The following is a 21,310-nucleotide window of genomic DNA, read 5'->3' as shown; positions in this document are numbered from 1 at the left end:
GAAGATAGTGTCTGACCCCACCCCCCTGCTTGCCCCTCGCCACTCCCCTCCCAAAAAAAACCAACCAGTCCTAATGTGACACTGGCAGACAGCCAGCAGGCTAAGACACTGTGGAGCAGCTATGATGCACAGCACAGTACAGCTACAATGATGCAGCAGATGATGCCTTGCTACCAACACAGCCCCAGTACCTTGATCAGCACTCCCCAGGCTGAACTGTGTCTCATGCTGCTTACATGTGGTCCTGGTGGGGGACAGTACAGCACCTTTAATGGGCAACAATATGGGCCCATATAGGGCTAGGCAGGTCCCAACATCAACAGTAACTGCATTATTTCCTCCTGTAACTAAAGAAGACCCATGGGCTATGTCTACATGAGAAGCATCTGTCAACAGAAGTTACTGTTGGCAGACATCTTCTGGCAAAACTTCTGTCAACAGATCACATCCACACACAAAAGCAGATTCAAAGAGGAATCTGCTCCGTCAACAGAGAGCAGCCTGACTGCCTGGCTGCTCTCTCGACTGAAGGACCAACCAGAAACTCAGTAAACAGGACTGCCCAGTGAACTGGAAGCCCTACTCGTCAACAAAAGGGCCCACAGAGCATCTACACACCTTTTGTGTTGACAGGAGACTGTTGATAAAGGCATTATTCCTCAACATGAAGAGGTACAATGCTGCTGGCGGATGTGTCAGGTTTTGTCGACAGTCTGTCAACAAGGCACACTTTGCATATTGACACCCTGCAGGTTTTTTTGCCAATACCCCAGTTTTGTAAGAAAAACCTTTTCATGTAGACATAGCTGGGTGTGTACTGCTAACCCATTACATCGGCAGGTACAGTCAAAAGAGCAGCCTATGCAACTGCTGGAGCGCCAATCTGCTGTGACTGAAATGCCAGGCCACAATCTAACCTTTTAAAATATAAGCAAGTTAAAAAAGTGCTTACTCCTCAACAGATACAGCTAGCCATCTACTTGCCATGTTCAGTTGGCAGTTTCACACAGGCATAACAATAAACACATCTTTCTTTTATGCTTTTGGATACTATGAAATTTCCCTACTTACACAAAAGAAATCTGTAGACACTTCCTGCTCATGAAGTTATGTGGAAATGTATATGACTTCCCTAAAAATTGTCAAAAGATAACTTCCAAATCTATAAGATTATGTCTAAGTGGTGAAAACGAATACATAAATAAACAGATAAAAAATTCCACTCACAGTTCAACTTCCAGCCCAGAAGTGGATGACTTGCTTTTCATTTTATCAGACATCTCATTTTTATTCTGCATTAAAAAATCTCACACTAGCAGCAGCAATGCAATTTGATACCAGAGTGAATATATTTAAGATTAGAAGCAATTGTTACAAATTTCAGCATAACTTTGATTTAACAATTTCCCAAAAAAATAAGAACTCTTTGTTTTCAGTGGGGACAGACAGATAGTGAATCTCTGCGCTCTCAAAAACAGAACACTGGTCCATTGTTTAGAAGTCTTGAATGTTAATTTGTGCTCTTCTGCAAAACCAGTATTAATGTTACAATGTGTTAGTTACAAATACTATATCTATAATTCTGCATCATGCAGTTCAGAGGAGAGCTAGATGATACAATGTTAAAAGCTTCTGAGCATTTTCAAATACATACTAGTTGTCTACTGAAGCAAGGAGTTTACAGTGAGTTTGTGGGAGTAGAGTTAGGCCAATGTCAAATGTTTGTATGGTGAGATTTACACACCTTCTACCATAACTATTAGTACTGAGCTAGTACCAAGAGCAAATTACATTTCCGAAGCTCATTATTGTATGTGCAACCTAAGTGTATTTGAAAGTCTGAACACCTTTTTGTAATCATCTTTTCCACTGAAAGGGAGATAGGATGGTTTCCATTTTGGCTTTAGTTTAACTACAGGAGGAAATTACTCCTCATTCACTGCCAAAACCTCATTACACAAAAGAAATTTTAGATCCAAGCATATGGAATGAGGTATTTCAGAATGATTCAAAGGAAAAGTAGCAAAAACTTGATTTACCTATACTCAACACATCTTTTCCATTTAATACTCTAACTTCTGTACTCCATTTCCTTTGATTTACAGCTTTACACACCCAGTACAGTGATTGTATCATGTCCGTTCCATACAGGGGCAGTGACAAACAAGGAGGCTGACAGCATTTGTAAAGTAATTCAACCTCTACCTTTCAGAAAAAAGGTACAAGAGTCTCTCTATCCCCTAAATGTCACTCAGGCAACAGCCTGGGAGACAACTTGTGTGATGCTGCAACTGCAATAGGTACTTGTTGGGAACAGGAATGACAGGGTGGGAAGCGGGATGGCTATTGTTGAGTCCTGCACCAATTCTGGACAGCAAAACAGTTCACTGGCAGCTGTAGGAAGACTATGTTAGAGAAGTCATGAGGATACACAGAGTTTGAGAGAGCCAAAGGTAGGTTAAAACCCATCCCCCAATCTTACCTTCATGAAGCCACAGCAGGAAGGGAACCTCCCTTAGCTCTGGTCCCCACACCTGCTGCATCAGCAACAGCCCAGCCAGCAGTGCCCACTAGAGCCTTTAGTAGGGTGACCAAATCTCCCCAGGCCAAATATGGGATGGGGGTTGAGCTAGTGTCCCAGCCAGAATGGGACAGATAGTCACTTTATCAGTGATGGGGTGGCTGCCCTATGGGGGGGTAACACACTGCTGGGGAGAGGTGCTCCCTAGCTGTGGGTGGCAGCAGCAGCTCCCAGCTTCCCCAAGCTATGTGGAGCCAGGAGTCAGGAGGCAGCCACACTGCTCGGGCCCCAGCTCCCCTGACCAACATAGAGTTGGGAGCCAGGGGGTAGCCATGTTGGTCCAGCTCCAGCTTCCCCAAGCCACAGGGAGATGGATCCAGGTCAGCCGTGTCAGTGCGCTCTCAGCTCCCTGCAGCTCAGGAGCTGTGAGCCAGGTGGCAGCTGCTCCTCCGAGCAGCAGGGAGCCAGGCAGCAGCTATGCTGGTCCAGCTCCAGCTTTTCCAAGCCATGGGGAGCACGATCCAGGCCAGCCATGCCAGTGATCCCCTTGGTTCCCGCCAGCTGTGGGGAACTGGGAACCTGGCAGAAGCCGTGCTGGTCGGGCTCTGGCTCCTCATGGCACGGGGAGCCAGGAGCCAGCAAATACAGAGCAATTAGGCCTTTTAGGAAATAAATCGGGCTGCCCTCCTGGCGCCCAAAATACAGGGCTGTCCCAGCCAATAGAGGACAGATGGTCACTCCAACCATTAGAGCATGTCTTTGCAGCCAGATGTTGCAGTCAAAGACTGGACACCTGACAACCCTACTGTTGGCAGAGCCAGTGCTAGGCATAAGCAAACAAAAAAAAACGCTTAGGGCCACTGAACAGCTCACGGGGGCTTTCTTTTAATTATCCATATGTGTTGTGAGGGGGGAAAGAATATTCCTACTTAGGGCCCGCTCCCAGTGGACTCCTCCTTTGCTTGCTGGGATGTCACATGAGAGATGCAAGCCACATTCTCAGAATGTAAGTGTTTGCCCCTTATTCTTATTCTGATTGGGAACTGCACCAAAACAAAAGCAGGAAAAGAATGGAATCCAGTCAGCACTGGACAATGGACTGGTATGTTCTGAAGATGGGAAACTGGAAAAAAAGGGTTTGTTCACGCTATAATTGCAGATTAAAGATTCATGGTCTTTTAAAGGCTAACATGGCAGATAGTTAAAATTAGAACACAGACTTGTAATGAAGTCAAAGATCATAGAATTTAAATAGATGTTTTCAGGAAAAAATATCCCCAACATCATATACTATGGGTAGACACGTGAATGATTTTAAGAATAGGTGGGTTATTTTCTCCATACTGTTGAGTCACAACATTATAAATGGGCTTTCCAGAAAACTAACACTCTCATAAATACAGATATGTCAGCTTGAGTTTCCTGGCATTTCAATAAGACTAATTGTCCCACTCTTTTTCCTTGCTGCTGTTTGCCATATTTCTTGGAAAACAACAGCTGTGTTTATTCAAATAGCAGCATACTGATGACTTGATGAGAGACTAATCTGCAGGAATTCCAAGTGTAACTGTCCTGTAGGTATCCTCTCAAAACACCAGACAGTAATCTTTTGGATGATAGAAGACTTCCATACTCTTCTAGTCCATCTGGAAGATCTTTCTTATTTCAGCTAGCTAGTTCATTGACTTTCTTGCAGTGTATATATCACTTTTTTTTTTCTGGTGGAATAATTTCTCCATACATCTTTGTCAAAAAGTAATTCTGCAACACGAACAATTTCAATCCACTACCTTCTAAGCAAAGGGACTCAGGCAGTACTTTGAATTACAACAGAAACAAGCCACAGCATTCATCTAGAAATCAGAGCTATAAATTCAGTGGGTTTGTCAGCGTTTTCTGTGAAACAATGCAAACTTGAGACTGCATTATAACTTAGTAAGCAGTTTGCATAATATATCAAATGATCCAGGAAAAAAAAAAGAAACCACATGGGCAACCAAATTAACCACTTAGATTCAAAGACCAAGTTGTCACAGTGGTGCAGACTGTGAGGCATGCATCTTATTCTTCAGCTCAGTCAGAACTACACAGATAAGTTCCCTCTTGTTACTCAAAAAAACCAACAAACAACCCCACAAAAGCCTGGTGTTCAGGACAGTATTGCTAACAATGGGTGAACCTGATTGGGGGGGGAGACTTTTTTTTTGTTAGGCCCTAACTCTCCAGACTTTAAACTTTTTTAAAGGCAGCGTTTCAAAAGTTTGGAATTGAAATGAACAGCAAGAGAAAAAGCTACATAAAACTACAACAGAGAAATACATACAAATCACAACACTGAAGCATGCTGATATATTTGCTTCATGTAGGTAAAAGGAAATAGTATGGTTCTGAAATATAATGGCCTAACATCAGTGAGCAACGTCCTTTAACATGATTCCAAGTACCTCCCTCAATATGCTGGCCACAACATTGCCAAAGGCAATTGCACATTTTTCAGTTGTCTAATAAAATTGTTAGTCTTTTTGGTGTCACTGGACTCATTATTTTAGCTGAACAGACTAACAAGGCTACCTTGGAAAAATTCCTATAAAGCAGGGATGGGAAACCTATGGCCCAGAGGCCAGATCCAGCCCACAGCTTGCCTTGATCCAGTCCAGGAGTTTCAGTGCCTCCCCACGTGGCTAGAGCACCACGGTCACTTCCCCATTGCTGGGGTGGGAAACCCGCAAGCCTTGTGGGAAACCCCCAAGCCTTGTGGGATCAAGGCAAGCCACGGTTGTCATCCAGGCCGTGGGCCCCCAGTGGGGTGAAGGAAGGCAGTAGCTCTGCTCTGGGAATGACAATGCAGGGCAGCTCTGTCCCATGCTGGTTTTGAGGCTCTGTCCTTGTTACTTCTATTGGCTGGGAATCCTGCCTGGCAGGGGCAATGCAGAGCCAATGGTACCCCTCCAGGAGCAGGTGCCTACATCTCCTGTTACCTCTTACACCCCACTCCCCCAGACTCCACATCTCCAGCGTGCTTCTGCACCCTCCATCCCAGACCATCCACCCAAACCCTGGCAGCCCCCTCCTACACATTGAACTTCTCATTTTGGCCCTGCCCCACCCCAAAGGGGCTCCACAAAATCTACTAGCCCTGGTCCCAAGAAGAGTTAATCCAGCCTGGGGTGGGGAGGTAAGCACTGAGCCTTGGCACTCACACACCCAACACAGTGCTGAAGTGAAAGGGCAACCCTTGTGCCTCTAGTTGCATGAATGAAGCATGGGTCTCCCTGCCCCTGCTCTAAAGGCTACCTCATCACTTACAAGTCAGCCTATAACAGGGTAGCAGGTTGTTGTGCTCCTTCAGTGCAGCTGCCACACGAGAGGCACTCTTTTACTACCAGGCTGTGTCTACACTACAAGATAAATTTGACATTTACTAAATTTGAATTTTTAACCTCATTCTTATGAATTTGAATTTAAGTGTCTACAAACCTTCCCAAAATTTGAGCTGCCATTTCTCCGTGTTGAGTTTCCATGTCCCCATTGCCTTATCCAAGTTCAACTGTGTAAGCAGTGCATTGTGGGTATCTATCCCACAGTGCCAAAGCCCCAGTTGCTTGTGGGTGTTTCATGTCAGGAATCCCAGAATGCAAAGCAAAGTACCGTCCCAGAGTTCAGAGCATGCAGTAACTGTTGAAAACAAATTGGAGATTGTGCCATTTTCTCCTGCATTTTCTCCTGCACAGTGCTAGTGCAAACATGGATCCTCAATTATTGCAAGTCATTGCACACACCATTGTGACAACTTCCCAGAATGTTGCACAGTTTTGCTATCTATACCAAAATGCAGTGATGGTTCAGTATGATGATGATGATGATGGTTTTGAAGAGCAAATCTTGCAACTGGAGTCCAAGAATTCACAAATGCTGGCTGCCCTGAATGCATTACTGACAGTGCAGCAGCCATTTTGGACTTGTGAGACCAGCACAAAGTAGAAGGACCAGATCTATGGAAAACCTGTATGCACACCCACACCTATTCCTATACCCACCTGCAACCAGCTTGCAGTGTTCAGAAAAAAATAATCACCTGAACAGCTTCGTCCTGAGGGCTTGGGGACCAACATGGGGGGACCAGCATAGGGGGACTGGTTCCAGATGAAGGGCAAAAGAGCTCCGGACTGTCGGGAATAACTTCCTCAGGCCCCTGCTCATTGCCCCCTTCCTCCTGTCCACTGGACTCTTCATCCTGGGCCTCCAGCTCCTCTTGGATCACCCCTGATTCCAGACCAGGTCCTCCATAAGTGTTGTAATTAGACTTGGCTCTGTGTTGGGGTCGGCCCAAATAAGCATGTGCAGCTGTTCATAATAGTGGTAGGTCTGTGGAGATGACCCTGACCACTGGTTGGGCTCCTGGACTCTGTGATAGGCCTGTTGGATTTCTTTCACATTCACTCAGCAATGCATAGAGTCCCGGGAGTAACCTCTGGTGGTCATCTCACATGACATATGATCGTAGAGGCCCTCATTTCTCTTTACCACCCAAAGTCTCCTCACCACTGATACCTCTGCCCAAACTGCAAGAAGATCCAGAATCTCCTGCTGGGTCCATGCTGGAGCTCTCTTGTAAGCCTGCAAACCATTAGACAGACCACTAGCCTGAGTGCTCACAATTGCAGGAGATGGTTAACAATGAGATTGCTACAGATGCGGTGCGATGGCTACCAATGCAGTGTGATGGGTAAAAAAAAAAATTCTTTTTTAGGTGCCTTTTATATTTGCATGCCTGGTTGCTAATGAATTCAAATTTAATCAAAAATTCACAGGCTTCCTGTGACCTTCTTCCTGCACATCTGGATAGAGAGCAGTGAAGAAGAAAGTGGCCATACTTGGCAGGTAACCACATAGCTTTGTGGAATACATACGGAACACTTCTGGAGGCTATTAAATTCAATTTAAAGACATGGTACATCCACACTGGCCTTTATTTGAGATTTTAAACTCAAACTTGAGGCTACACCCACCCAGTTCTGCTGATATTATATTGATATTATATTCACATTAGTGCTCCTTAAAATTAAGATAGTGAAGACAGTCACTTGATATAATCAAGCTAACTGCCTTAGATTCAAATTTATCTCATAGTGTAGATCCAGCCCCCGTTTCCATATTGCTCCAAAGAGGAATAAAAGTTGATAGGTCTAAACACGGGGCATTTTATGCTCACCAATGAAAGAGATACTTTGAAGAAGCCAAGTCAAGGCTTTGCTCCCATCCTCCAACCAATCCCACTTTTGGAGCCAGCCTGCGCAAGCAAGATGAGATGTAGCAGCTCTACTTAGCCTGCTTCCCACTGCACAAGATGGCCTGGCGCCCTGGCATGAGAGAATCTGAGGGCATGTAAGGTGACAGTCTGCCCCTTACAGACCGTGGTGGGCAGTATGTCCTGACAGATAACAGGATCAAGTCCAAAGTGCATAGATCTACCTTGCCCTGAGTCAGAACTACAGTTACTGCATCTTGCAGCTGAAGGAATCCAAACCATCATAGCCTTTCACATACATATTGCATCTCCAACCCAAATGCTGATTTTGAAACAAAACTCGTGTTCCTTTTCAGCCTTGTGGGATGATGGCGAGCTTACATCCATTTTTAATAAGAAAAATTCCACCACCCGTAGATGGTGGCTGTGAAAGTCACGGTCTGCTTTGTTCATAGTTGTATATAAACACTGTGTTCTGTGCCCCTTATTTTCTAAAATGGATGTAATTATTCTAGACCCATGAATCACTCATTGCTGTAAAATAATCTGTGAGCAAGAGGAAACACATTTCAGAGGTTAGAGATGAAAAGAGATTACTTCCTAATAAGGGAAGTACGTGAGTTTCCTTTCCACTGATGCAGTTAAGTTCCTTGCTTTTATACAAAATGTAGTAACGTTTATGTAACTTGGATATATGTATAATGACAATAAAAAGGAATTTATCTACCACATTAAACCACATCTGGAATGAAGTGTGACAGCTGCTTATTAGCACACAGCAAGAGTAAACTACAGCTTAAAATAAATGCCATTACTGCCATGGTTCCCAAGCATGCAGAATCACTGGGGGAGCTCCTGATTTATCCACATCTACAGAAATCTTTGCATACCATATTCTCATACATTAACATTCACTGATATTTTATGTGGTCATATGGGCAGAGTTCACTAGAATACCACAAGACCATGCTAAGAGGGCAAGGTAAAGTAATTTAGCTTTCAGTCACACATGCAGCATATGGAAGCTTGGAGTAAGACCACAGGATATTAGCCCAGTTAGTCCTCAATCACCTCAAGCATGGAAAAGATGGGATCCTGAGTAACCAAGAAAAGATGTCAGAGTTTGACTTTGAGGTCAAGTGGAAACTTGCACTGATAGCCGAGAGGAGTTTGAGGTTTAGACTAGAAGTTAAATGGAAACACAGAGGGAAGAGGAGGAACTGGGGCTAGACCAGACAGGTGGTGGTAGATGGATGAATGACGGTTCAGACTTGGATTACAGGAATAAGGCCCAGCTCCTCAAAGGTATGTAGGCACTTAACACTTTAGTTTTAATGAGTTAGGCACCTAAATCCCTTTGAGGATCTGAACTTCACCTAAGTTTTTATTTTGCCCTAACTGAAGGCGAGAAACTGACACAATGTATAGCAAGGGCATGTGAAGTCAGGTGCTTGCCAATTACACACAACATTGACTGTGAAAGCCATGCACTCCCTCTGCATCCGAAGTGCTGCTACCATTCTACCCCCATACTCTGCAAATTCTAGGTATGTACCCACAGTGAGCAGAACTACCCTGCCCCAGGGGACTGTCTTGGTTAGGGCAATCTTGAGGCCCCTTGTGCAGCTCACTCACTAGCCAGCCAAGGTTGCTCATCACTGTTTCAGGGAAAGATTCCAACTACAGTAAACTCCTTCATATCTGGAAACCCCGGGAGGTTGCCAGATATTCAAATATTCTGGATAAAAGAGAAGTATGCATAGCAATACATAACACTAAAGAAAAACAAAATTAATACTTTATTTATCAAAAACAGTAGTATTGTACACTGTAAACTTATACCGTATTTGCTCTATTTATTGGTATTTACTTTCACTGACATGTACTTATGGAAAATGTAACTAAAATTTAATTATGGTTAAAATGCTGGTTATTTGAGAGCTATGGATAGAAGAATGCTGGATATGAAAGAGTTTATTGTAGTTCCTCTTGTTCTTCCCCAACCATATTATTGCACTTTGCTGAATTAGTACCATACAGCAGAAGAAGCCATGAGTGTACACTAACATCACTCCCTCTATGGGGCCTGACCCAAAGGCCAATGGAAAAATTCTTATTGATTACAATGTGCTTTGAATCATCATTCACTGCTGTAAGGATCTAGCTATCTGTCACATAGAACAAAGGTCACTTCAGTGCTTATTTAATGAAAACATTCCCAGCAATCTCTCTACAAGGGCAAATAAAACCTATGCAAAAATTATTTGTGGTGTTCATCAGCAGAAATGCCCCAATGAAATTTTCAATATTCTCATACCTCTTATCCAAAGGTTTGTGTTTGTTTTTTAACCAGTCTGGCAGATAAATTCAGCGAACAATATACTACCCTTCTGTGAAGGGAGAACTATTTAGTCCTTTGCTTATACCCTACTTATCACATGCCACATAGCTAAAGCCAGCCAGTCTCTGAAACATGGTTGATGGAGGACATTCACAGTATGCATTAAAACACAATTCTGAGGTTATGAGGGAAAAAAATCATACTACTGGCTACCCACTCTATGATGAAGAATGCAGCTGCATTAAATTTAGTCTCAGTATTCTATCTGCACTGGCTGCCTCTCTGTCTGAGGGCATATTTTAAGGTATTAGTCATGGCCTATGAGTTCCTAAATAGCCTGGGACGTGCTTACCTGTGAAAGCATCTCTTCCCCATGACATACAGCCATGCAGCCAGCAGAGAGGCTTCAGCTGAATCCTTCTCATTTGAAAAAAAGGATTCTCAAATTTACTTCATCCCTTTGGTCTGTACAGCAGAACTCAAATTTCCAGACACTGCAAAAATCATGTGTTTAACAGGGGCCCCAAGAAGGTTATGTGGTATGTTCCTTGACCAGCTTGTGTATCTGTTTGCTGCTTTGATTCACTGAGAGGCTGATTTAACTTACTATTTGTATAGGATGCTATTTTACTGCTGGATGGTAAAAACTGTCATTGTCCAGTCAGTAAAAAGGATGCACCGAGCTTCTATTTAGGTGTTTCTTATTTCATAAATTTCAACACATGATTTTTTAAACAACCACATTGGCATTATACGGCAACCTAGTATGTTACCCAATAGGAAACAGAGCAGCTAGTAACATGACACCATTGGTACTGAAGGAGCCTTATTTCTCTTTTGTTCCTAAAATGTAAAATGTGAACTAAAAAGCACTGTCTAATATTGGCAGGGCTGTTTTTTGTTCTGTGTTTGTACAGCACCTAGCATATTGGGCTCCTGTTCCATGACTGAGGCTTCTACAGGACCATGAGGGGGAAAAATGTTATGTATGCTTTAATGTAGATTGAGAGATGAAAACATAGTGGTGCTGTATCTAATCCTCATCCTGCTTTTTGGTGTGCAAGGATTATTTTCTGCTGTGTCAATATAGTGACTAGATAGCCAACTTTTATTTCATAGGTTTATGCCTACTCTTGCAGTTTTGTGCACACTTAGCAAGTCCAGCATTAGACACCACCCAAACCATAATGCTGTACCAAGCTGAATTACGTGCAAAGCAAGTGGTAACAGGTTTCTATAGGTGCTGAAAAAAGAAGGAATATCTGAAGAATTCACTAGTGACTTCTTACTAGCAGTTCTGCGTTGGAAAGGGTTCAAGTGAATTTTTAATACAACAGCTGACTAAAGCCCTCTTAAGCTAGCCAAGCTTTCCTGTTTAAGCTCATGCAATCAGATTTCCAAAGCCATAAAGGTGGCCCTCTTTGTTACAAACTCTGTAATCTTAAAATATCTGCTTCCTATCCTAGACAATAGGTATGTACATTATCTAAAGTTGACACTATCCAATAATCAAGAAGATGAACTCATCCAACAAAAAAACACAATACATTAAATGAACTCTAACAGAGTTCCGAATCCTATATTTCAGCTGTTTAGTTTTGCTAGGGAAGGACAGGTAATGATTGCCCTAATGGCACAATAAGGATAGGCATTTATTCTCTGCTGTAAGTCAGACACTTTAAAAAGGTCACTATCACTTCCTGAGTCCCTTCTGATGGAGAAGTGTAGCTCTGTTGTGGCTTGCCTCGGTTTCACCCTTAATGTGGTAAGAATCAGGTCACTTTAACAGCCTGGACAAAGAGAAGTCAAATACTACTGCAAAAATTTATTCGGTGAGCTTTCGTGGGACAGACCCACTTCTTCAGACCATAGCCATGTATGTATGGCTATGGTCTGAAGAAGAGGGTCTGTCCCATGAAAGCTCACCTAATAAATTATCTTGTTAGTCTTTAAACTGCTACTTGACTGCTTTTTTGTTTATAGACTAGCACGGCTTTCTCTGTGTTACTACTGCAATAGTTGTCCCTTTAATAAAGTCTTTTGAAGGAGGCACTTGTACAGTGGTTTACAAACTCTTATCTCAAAACTCAGGCAAAACTTGAAAGGCCCCAGAATAAAGTCTCTGGGTTCCTTCTCTGCTGCGTAGAGAACACTGTAGTCTCTTGCTTAAGGTCTGTTCTCAGCCAGAGAACTTAGTATTCTCATCTCTTTTTGTTTAGAATATCTTTCAGTCTCTGCCAGCTACTTATCCAATTAACCATCCACACATGTGGCTCTGGGTTTAATCTCTTTAGTAGAGTGTAACAAGAAGGCTGGGTGCTTGGACCCTGAAGAGTGCCAGTCTTGGTGGGAGATACATTTAGGTTCTTGAATACTAAAAAACAGTCACAACTAAAACTGGATCAGTTCTACCCTACAGCTATATTCCTTTGAATCACTTATTGGTGAGTGGATAAAAATATTTGATTTAAATGTAACTCAAGAGGCACTGAGACCACTGACAAGGAAAAGCCATCTAGCTTTGAGCTCATGCAGTAGAGCCCAGGGCTTTAGCCCTTAACATTGCAAGTTTACTCCCTCCTGCCTACAACCCAGTCTGTCAGCCTCACATAAGCTTACAAATCAAATTTACCCCAAGAAATTAGTCTGTATTGAAGCTCAATACTGGACTGTTCCTTAATCTGAGTGAACAATGGATTTTTCAGTTTTCTGGCAGTTTTGAAAAGTAATTTTAAAAATCATTTTGGGGTCAAACCTACAACAATTTTTTTCAAAACATTTCAGTAACTGAAAAGCCTAAAAAACAAAAAAATCACATTGAAATGAACTGAAATGCGTCGTTATTGCTTACAAGAAAATTTTGACTTTCAGATCTTTTGTCAAAAGTAAGCAAAGAATTCTCAACAAGGCCAGAAAAAGTAACACCTTTCTCCCACTTATGAATTTTGTCCCATTAGTTAGGGCACTCACCTAGCATATTAGAGATCTGCATTCGGTTTTCCCCTCTGCCTGATATGGAAAAAGGCACCCAAATATAAATACTACTATTGCAGGAAACCACGCCAATCACTGGGCTACAGGAAGAGATAGCAGATATAATTTGTAAATCCCTGTGCTACTTTAAGTAGTTGTGGAATTAAAAATATCCATTTGTATCTAAGAAAAGCAGCAGAACACAAAGTAGGGAACATGGTCAAATTGGAAACAGATGGGGATGCATTGGAGAGAGTCCAGTGGAGGGCAACAAAAATGTTTAGGGGGCTAAGGCACATGACTTAAGAGGAGAGGCTGAAAGAACTGTTCTTACTTAGTCTCCAAAAGACAAGAGTGAGGGGGTCTTTGACAGCAGACTTCAGCTACCTGAGGGGGGATCCAAAAAGGATGCAGTTTAGAACAAATGATGGCAGATGGCAGAACAAGTAGCAATCATTTCAAGTTATATTGGGGCACTTTAGGTTGGATATTGGGAAAACAGTTTCACTAGATAGTGATGAAGCACTGGAATAAGTTACCAAGGGAGGCGATGGAATCTCCATCCTTAAAGTTTAAGGCCCAGATGGACAAAACCCATCTGGGAAGATTTCGTGGGGCTGATCCTGCTTTGATCAGTGGGTAGAACTAGATGATCCTCTGAGGTCTCTTCCAACCCTAACTATTAAGGCATAATGCCATTGGAACCATCACTGGGTAAAATCACACAGCACATCTAAACAGGAATGTGAACACAAAGGGAAGAAATAGCTGAAGGCCTTCATCAGATGGCCATTGCAAGAAAGCTGTATTTATATTTTTTCCTGTGTTGGCCCAGATTCCTACTATTGCTATTTTTGTTTCTAGTTTGCCCACACATTTCACTCTAGTTTCACTCAGTCATGTAGTAAGCTTCTGAACATAAGGACTGATTTAACTATATACTGTAATGCTTCTTTGACAATTTCAAGAGTCTTTTTTTTTGTTTTGAATGTTAGATTTCTTATCTACATGTTGCTCACAATCAAAAAGGAAAAGCAAGTTATTTATTTTCTAATATCTCCAGAGGGAAAATGTGTAACTTTGGATACTGATATGAATGGGTGCCCAGTCAGAGCATATTATGGTCCCAAATATTTAGGTAGCACCCCTTCCGCTTGCTGTTGGTGAAAGAAGAAGAGACTACATATTAATCTGTACATATACTAACCCAAGATTCCATGCAGTGTGTTTGACTCATTACCATTCCTGTTTTGCTACATTTGTTGAACTGCAACAGCTCTACGTTTTAGCCTTTTCTTCCTTCAGACTAATGTATATGTGCAAAGCTAATTTAGTTATAGTACATATTCATATAGCTTCAGGTGCGATTGCTAATGAAACTGACGTATGCTTATTGTTAGAAGGTGAATCAATTTTACCCAGTTCTTGAGAAGTCCAGGTTGTTATATGAACAAACATCTTTCTGGAGGACAGCATAATGACCATCCCAAATGCATACTGATAAAACCTTGATCTCATACTCTCCCATACCTATGGCCACAGAGGAACACATTCCAGAAGGGGGCTGGATGAAGCAGCTTGTTCTCTGTACCATATACTAGTGGGAAAATCCCACCAGTGTCGTATTCCAGACTCAGCCACTGGCTTGCTGCATGACCTCAAACGCATCTCTTCTTTGTTTCATGCCGCTGTTTCCCCTTCTGTAAAGTAGGGACAATGATACAGACATCCTTTGTTAAGTGCCATGAGATATTGGTGAACGGCACTATACCAGAACTAGGCATATTATTAAATTCTTGCTGTTAAATATGTGAACTTCATGTCTAGTCTGAGTCTGTCTTCCTTCAGCTTCCGGATTTTAGCATATACAAGTAGCAGCTTCCAACACGTGAGGTTTGAGTGTAAGTCAGGTTTCTCTGTCTTCAGATCTACTTTGGATAAAGCAAGCAGCATGTGCAGCATGGCAATGGCATGATCTATAGTAGAGATCAGAGGTGGAAGAAGTTCCCAAAAAGTTATTTGAGGTTATGTTTAAACTGCAGGCTTCTGTCAGGAGAACAGAGTTCTCTTGGCAGAAGTCTGCCGCACTGGGAGAGTTCTGCTGACACCCCTGTCTTCCTCATTTCACTTGTGGATGGGCCAAATCTTGGGAAAGCCTCTGCTGCTGGAACTGTTGGCAAGAGATATGCAAATATCAACAGTTCTTGTCAATCTAGACACAGCCTAAAACTGCAGCTGCTTTCACTTCTGGGTACTTGAGTACAATAAAAATGTGATGTGCTTGTGCATGTGTATGTGTATGTGCACGTGCATTGTGTACTTTTACTCATGTAGTCTTCCAGAGGGACATCAGTGACTTGTACTTAAGTACATTCCCACTATCTCTAAAAGCAGCTGTACTTTTACTCAAGTAACTTTGTGGATACTTTTTCCACCTCTGCTAGAGATACAGAAAGGCTGCTCTGCAGTCTTATCGCCTATCTGCTGGTTTACACTCTGGCATCCACAATCTCCTTGAAAATCCCAATGTTAAGTTTGATTACCAAGCTTTGTGCAGAAGGATTGGCTGGCAGAAGGGGGTAATACATTTGGACAATAATTATGTCAGGAATAAATGGCATAATTTTTCCTTTGGGTAGCAATATGCAGCACCATTTTTCTCACTTAAGAAATACCCAAAGGCCAAACATAATTGGGTAGAAACACTATATTCCAAAGGAAAAACTACTACTGTAAATCCTTCCATCCTTTCGGGATTGTGTAAAATTCAAGGTCATGTCATCTGTCCAACATTTGAGACAAAGTGTTTAACGAAAGGTTTTGCATAGAAACACTGAGACACAGTAATACTATTCTACTCACTATGCACTGAGGTTTATGCTAATTTCTTTTGCTCTGTTGATAGGACAGAGGGGAGTACAAAAACAATCAGTTCTAGATTTCCCATCTATTTACTGAGTACATGTAGCCATCTATAATTTCCTAAGTAAACTACCTGGCACCACTAGACAAACTCTAAGTCTATGCTTTCCATTACTACTCAACTAAGAAAGTACTTAGGCATGCCAAATGCATAGATAAAGTAATCAATAAGAAGGAAGAACAAATTAATCGAATGTGATGTAACATTGTACCCAGAAAGTTTCTTGATTAGAAATTGCTACAACTGATAGAGATTTAATCTGGTACTGTACAGGTGTTTACAGTAATTTTTGTGTTAGCTTTGTATGAATTGAGTCCAGTTTTTATCACATAGCAAATGTAATTTCATTAAAGGGATAAAGATATCGCTAACACTAATAAGCAATCTTTGAAATATAGGGAGCCTTTCAAGATTGAATTTTTTAGTTAGCTTGCTGCTCTTTCTTTAGAGTCTAATTGATTTTCTTGACATCTCTTTAGCCTGGCAAACTGCCTGCCTAAGTACTTTATCTGACCTTCAGGCTGTTTGCCAGCTATCGATCTAATACCTACAATGGCTATGTTGTAACTGCTCTTCCAACTTTGATAAAGGCTAATGTACCAGCACAAGCAAGACAGGAAGTCAATGGTCACAAAATTTCTATCATCCTGCCTCTCTATATCTACTTATGTAAGTATTCCAGGTTAGACTGAAATAAGATCCTAAGCGGGCCAGATTGTCTTTTACTTTTAATTTCTCTTCCTGGAAATCACAAAAATAAAAAGAAAGCATCAAGGTAACAAATAAACATGTTTAGAGAACTTCAATTTCATTATAAAAATGAAAATAATGTTATTGTTTAATGGATAAACTATGAAAAGCCCAAACTTGGATTATTAAATAAAGGCAAAACATAGGAGATGAAATGTAAAGTGGAAAAACAAGATTTCAGTTAAATTTCCCACCACAAGTTCAAGCCCTTCTAACTCTCCTTATGCCAAGTAAGATTAAAAGATTTTAATAAAATAACTGAATGGAAGTAACAGAAAATAACTATCTTTTAAGTAACATTGTCAGATCAACAGAACAGTATTACACAATAATAAAGAAAAAAAATGTGAAACCCACCAATATTCCCACTATCAGGGGTACATTTTCAAAGCATCTGCATCACTAAAGTGAGGTGTTATATCTCCAACAATAGGTGCAATGGTACTTATATCTTTCAGTATCTTAAGGAAGACTACAACCAGGTTTTAGGTAAGATGCTCCTAATCAAGTTAGATTTTACTAAGGCCAAGATTGGGACCAGAGGAGAATAGTGGATAATGTACTCACAAAGGAATTTCCAAACCTGAGCACAAGGGATTGCTGGGGGACTATGAGATTTGAATATGCTTCTAAGGTAGTAGAAATTCCAACAGCAAGCACAGAAAAGTGGGTGCTCCAAGACCTTCAAATCATGAATGACCTACTCAATGTGCCACTGGGCATTTTCTGAAGATACAGATCTGATTTTCCGGCATTTTTGTTTAAAAAAAGGGATAGGAAAGAAGGTACATTGGTTAAGAGTATTATTTAGGAGCTGGGAGTCCTGGATTTAAGTCCTTGGTCTACTTCAGATCCCCTGCATTACATGGGTCAAGTCACTTATCCTGTCTCAGCCTCAGTTTCCTAGCTGTAGATTGCTCTACTGCACATAAGTGTAGAGAGGATGAACTCATGAAAGGTGATGAGGTGCTCTCCTTCTGCGGTAATGGGGTTAAGTAAGACTCACAGATAGGAGCCAGGCTTCAAACAAATGTTAGTTTTGTGTTTCTCATCACTACTGCATGCCCCAGGCAGTTTTAATCCACACCACTCTCACTTAAGCCTGCTGCTGCTGCCCCAATCCTCCAATTTGTAGAAAGACCTCCACAAAACAGATGTTTTGCACTCATGTTCCCAGGCTTGCCTTGCAACAGTTAAAAAGGTTGTGCTCCAAAAGCTGTGCCCTTGCTGGTGAAGAAACACTGCAGTAAACAAAAAGCAGCTATGTTAATTTCAAGCTCTTTTCAAAACAGGAAGAAATAGTGAAGCTTGCCAAAGGCGAAACATCAGTGGGAAAATAATGGATTTTTCAGACCGTAAATAAAGTATTCCAAACAGAATACAGCATTAAGGCTAATTACTGCATGCTGCCCTTGCACAGTGTGTTGTACTGGCACCTAGTATATGACTCATGTGGGCATCATGCATAATCTGTTTTCTAAAATGTTGATGTGCCAACTAGGAGGCTAGTTAGCTGTGTGTGCAGTGCTCCCATTTTTGGCACAGCCCTATTCCTGCATGGCAGAATGCCTATGCTGTGTATGGGAAGCAGGGGCAAAGAAATTAAACACTTTATCAACCTTTTTTCAAGGTACAGAAAAAAAAAATCTTGTTTGCAAATGCTTTCTCCCCACAGCCATTCAGGAGACAATATTCCTTCTGAAGGTATTGCACCTCCAGGCACTGATGCTCAAAGGTGTGTCTACATCTTCATCAGCTTAAGAAGATTTTTCATTAGAGCAATATAATTAGCAAAACACACACACCTTGACCATCACCTTCAATGAATTCATTTACATTCATAGATTGCTAAGATTCTAGAGACTGAGGTCACTGTTTTATTATTTGGCCTCATCAGAGCTCTGATGCTTCACGCATAAGCAGAACAGGAAGACGCCTCACAGACTATTTGGCACAGTACCAGCAGACCATCAGTGAACAGGCAGATCAAAGATGAGCTCTGGAAAAGCTGCCGTGGAAGAAAGAGGAGAGCTCTGAATTGACTAAGACTGGCCATGGTCCTGGATTGCAAAATAAAGGCATTTGATGGTGAAGTCAGTGTGGAAGTTAACAGAAATAGACTAACTGAAGCACTGATGTACTGGGTCCCTCATCTAATCCCCAACTACGAAAACAAAAACCACACCTCTTCAAACACGGGCTCATTTCACACTTTTTTTCCTGCTGCAAAAATTCCCAGTGGAGAGTTCTCAAGCTCTCTTCAGTCTTCCCCTATTATGCTATTTTTAACCCAACAACATCAAGGTCAAAGTTAAATGGCTCACAAGTAGTACTAGCACACATTCCCCTGCCCTGGTAGGAGGAGACAGAACATGTCCTCTCCTTACCACTTAGGGATGTGCCCACTCTCACCCTCTTCCTCCTCTCCTCTTTCTATGAGTGATGAAATGAGGACTCACTAGGCAACGGAACCTGGGGAGATACTGAGGCCAAGAGGAGCAGGAGCAGCAGTACCTGATGTGAGAAGTCTCCAGGCAGGAATCCCTCTCTACCTTCCTCTCCTCCTACTATGCTACCATCCTGAAAAGAAAAGAGAAGATAAGGTTCCCCATCTCACGAGACATTGAAGGACAAAGAATGGAAGGTGAGGAATGAGAAACAAGAATAAATGCAGAAAGAGGGGAAAAGGTTAATCACCCATGAAACTGTGTTAAGGACCATGATTGTATAGAAGGAGATGCTGACTGTAGATGGGAGTAAGTATGTGATCTAGTTTCCTTATCATTACAACAAGGGATAATTTGCTTTGTAATGAAAATTTGGGGCTTTCTCCTCCACTATAAAATGCTAGCATGTGGCAAGGATTTACATGTTTTAATGAGTGTATCTGAGAGGAAACATGCATACTTTTGGAGCCAGTAATTGAGGCAGTAATTGAGGCATTTGTTGATCATTGCCACCAGTGAAACACAACAAACTGACCAAATGTGACACATGATCTCCTAGAGATGAATGAAGATTAAGAGCTGTTTGTGATTCTTTTAGATCTAGGAAATGTCTTTTAGATCCAGGAAATGTCTTCAATCTTCTAGGCCACGAGGTCCAGTGACAAGCCTGCAGTCATTCAAAATGGATACAAGAGCCTTTGCATCTGAGAAGAACCAGAGATTAGCTTTCCCACTGACTGGCCAGCACTTCCCAAATTCACTGACCTTGGGAAAAAAGAGAGTCCTGCAAGGCATATCAGTTTCCCCAGACTGCTGAAGAGGTAGGCTGAGATGTTTGGACTATTCAGATGGAGGTTATTTGGCTTGGCAATTGATATTTTATGACTTGGTGGGTTCATTCTTTCAGGCCTGTCACCATCTGCTTGTGACTATTTTAAATGTTTGGATATAAGTAGTTCTGACCATAGTACAGATACTGTTTAAAACATTTCTTCCTCTCCATCTCTCCATTTTTCTGATTTCACTCCCATTTCCCTCTCCTTTGTCTCCATCACTAGTTATGTCTATACTAGAGTGATCTGTTGACAGAAGTTACTGTCGGAAGATATCTTCCAACGAAACTTCTGTTGACAGATTGCAGCCAGACTGCCAAGTGGATAGAAAGAGTGATCCACTCTGTCGACAAAGGTGGCCTGACTACCTAGCCACTCTCTTTACAAAACAGCCAAGAGAAAGCACAGCAGACAGGGCTGCCCAGTGTCTGGGAAGCCCCGACTGTTGATGGAAGGCCCCCCAGAACATCCAAACTGGCTTTCTGTTGACAGATCTCTGTTAACAGCGGTGTTCTGCCTCATGGAGGAGTGGCAGAACACTGTCAAAAAAAGTGCCGCATTCTGTCCATTTATTGTCAATGGAACGCCTTGGGAATGTGGACGCTCCAGAGGTTTTGTCAACAAAACTCTCTAGTGTAGACATAGCAACTCTGTGTGTGTGTGTGTGTGTGTGTGTGTGTATTACCTGACCAGGTACATTAGTTCATGTCTCTCTCTATATTACGTTTCCCTGTATCTTACCCCTCCTGAATTGCTTTATTTATGCGCCCCTTTATTATTTGTTCTAATGACATTGCCCACTCTGACATTTTGCGTCTGACTCTTACTGCATTAAGCTCAACTCTGACACAGAATTCTTCATATAACGGTGGTAGCAGAGGTACCCAGACACCATTGTTTGAACTGGATTCTAATGAGAATCTTAATGAGCATCATCCTTCTGATTCTGCCTTTTTCTCACTCCAGTATGGCAACATCACAGCAGTTGACAAAATTCACTGTAACTGAGATGAAACTCAAAGCAAAAGTAGACATCTGTATGCTAGAACATGGTGCAAGTATGTAGAGAAAGTGAATTTACTGAAAAATGTGATAGACAACATTCCTTGTTCATATAGCGCAGGATAATAAGGTCGGCAAGGACCAAGAGTGCATACTTTGAAATATGTACATTGTTTGGGGAATTTTGCCCAGAACATAGACAGGATAACACAAAGAATCAGGCATGTCTAGTATTATTTTTCCCCCCAGCCACGTAAAAATCTGCCACGTAT

At 41.8% G+C, this 21,310-nt stretch overlaps 1 long non-coding RNA gene across 3 annotated transcripts in view; it reads right to left on the bottom strand.

Moving 5' to 3' along the window:
- The window catches only part of LOC142017248 (uncharacterized), a 320,766-nt gene that overhangs the window by 44,926 nt on the left and 254,530 nt on the right, over nucleotides 1–21,310 (bottom strand). The gene's annotated exons all lie outside the window — the stretch shown is intronic.

Source organism: Carettochelys insculpta, chromosome 8 (assembly GCF_033958435.1).
Source record: "Carettochelys insculpta isolate YL-2023 chromosome 8, ASM3395843v1, whole genome shotgun sequence".
Lineage (NCBI taxonomy): Eukaryota > Metazoa > Chordata > Testudines > Carettochelyidae > Carettochelys > Carettochelys insculpta.
The sequence above is the reverse complement of the archived record's forward strand: the minus strand, read 5'-3'. Positions and strand labels throughout refer to the sequence as shown.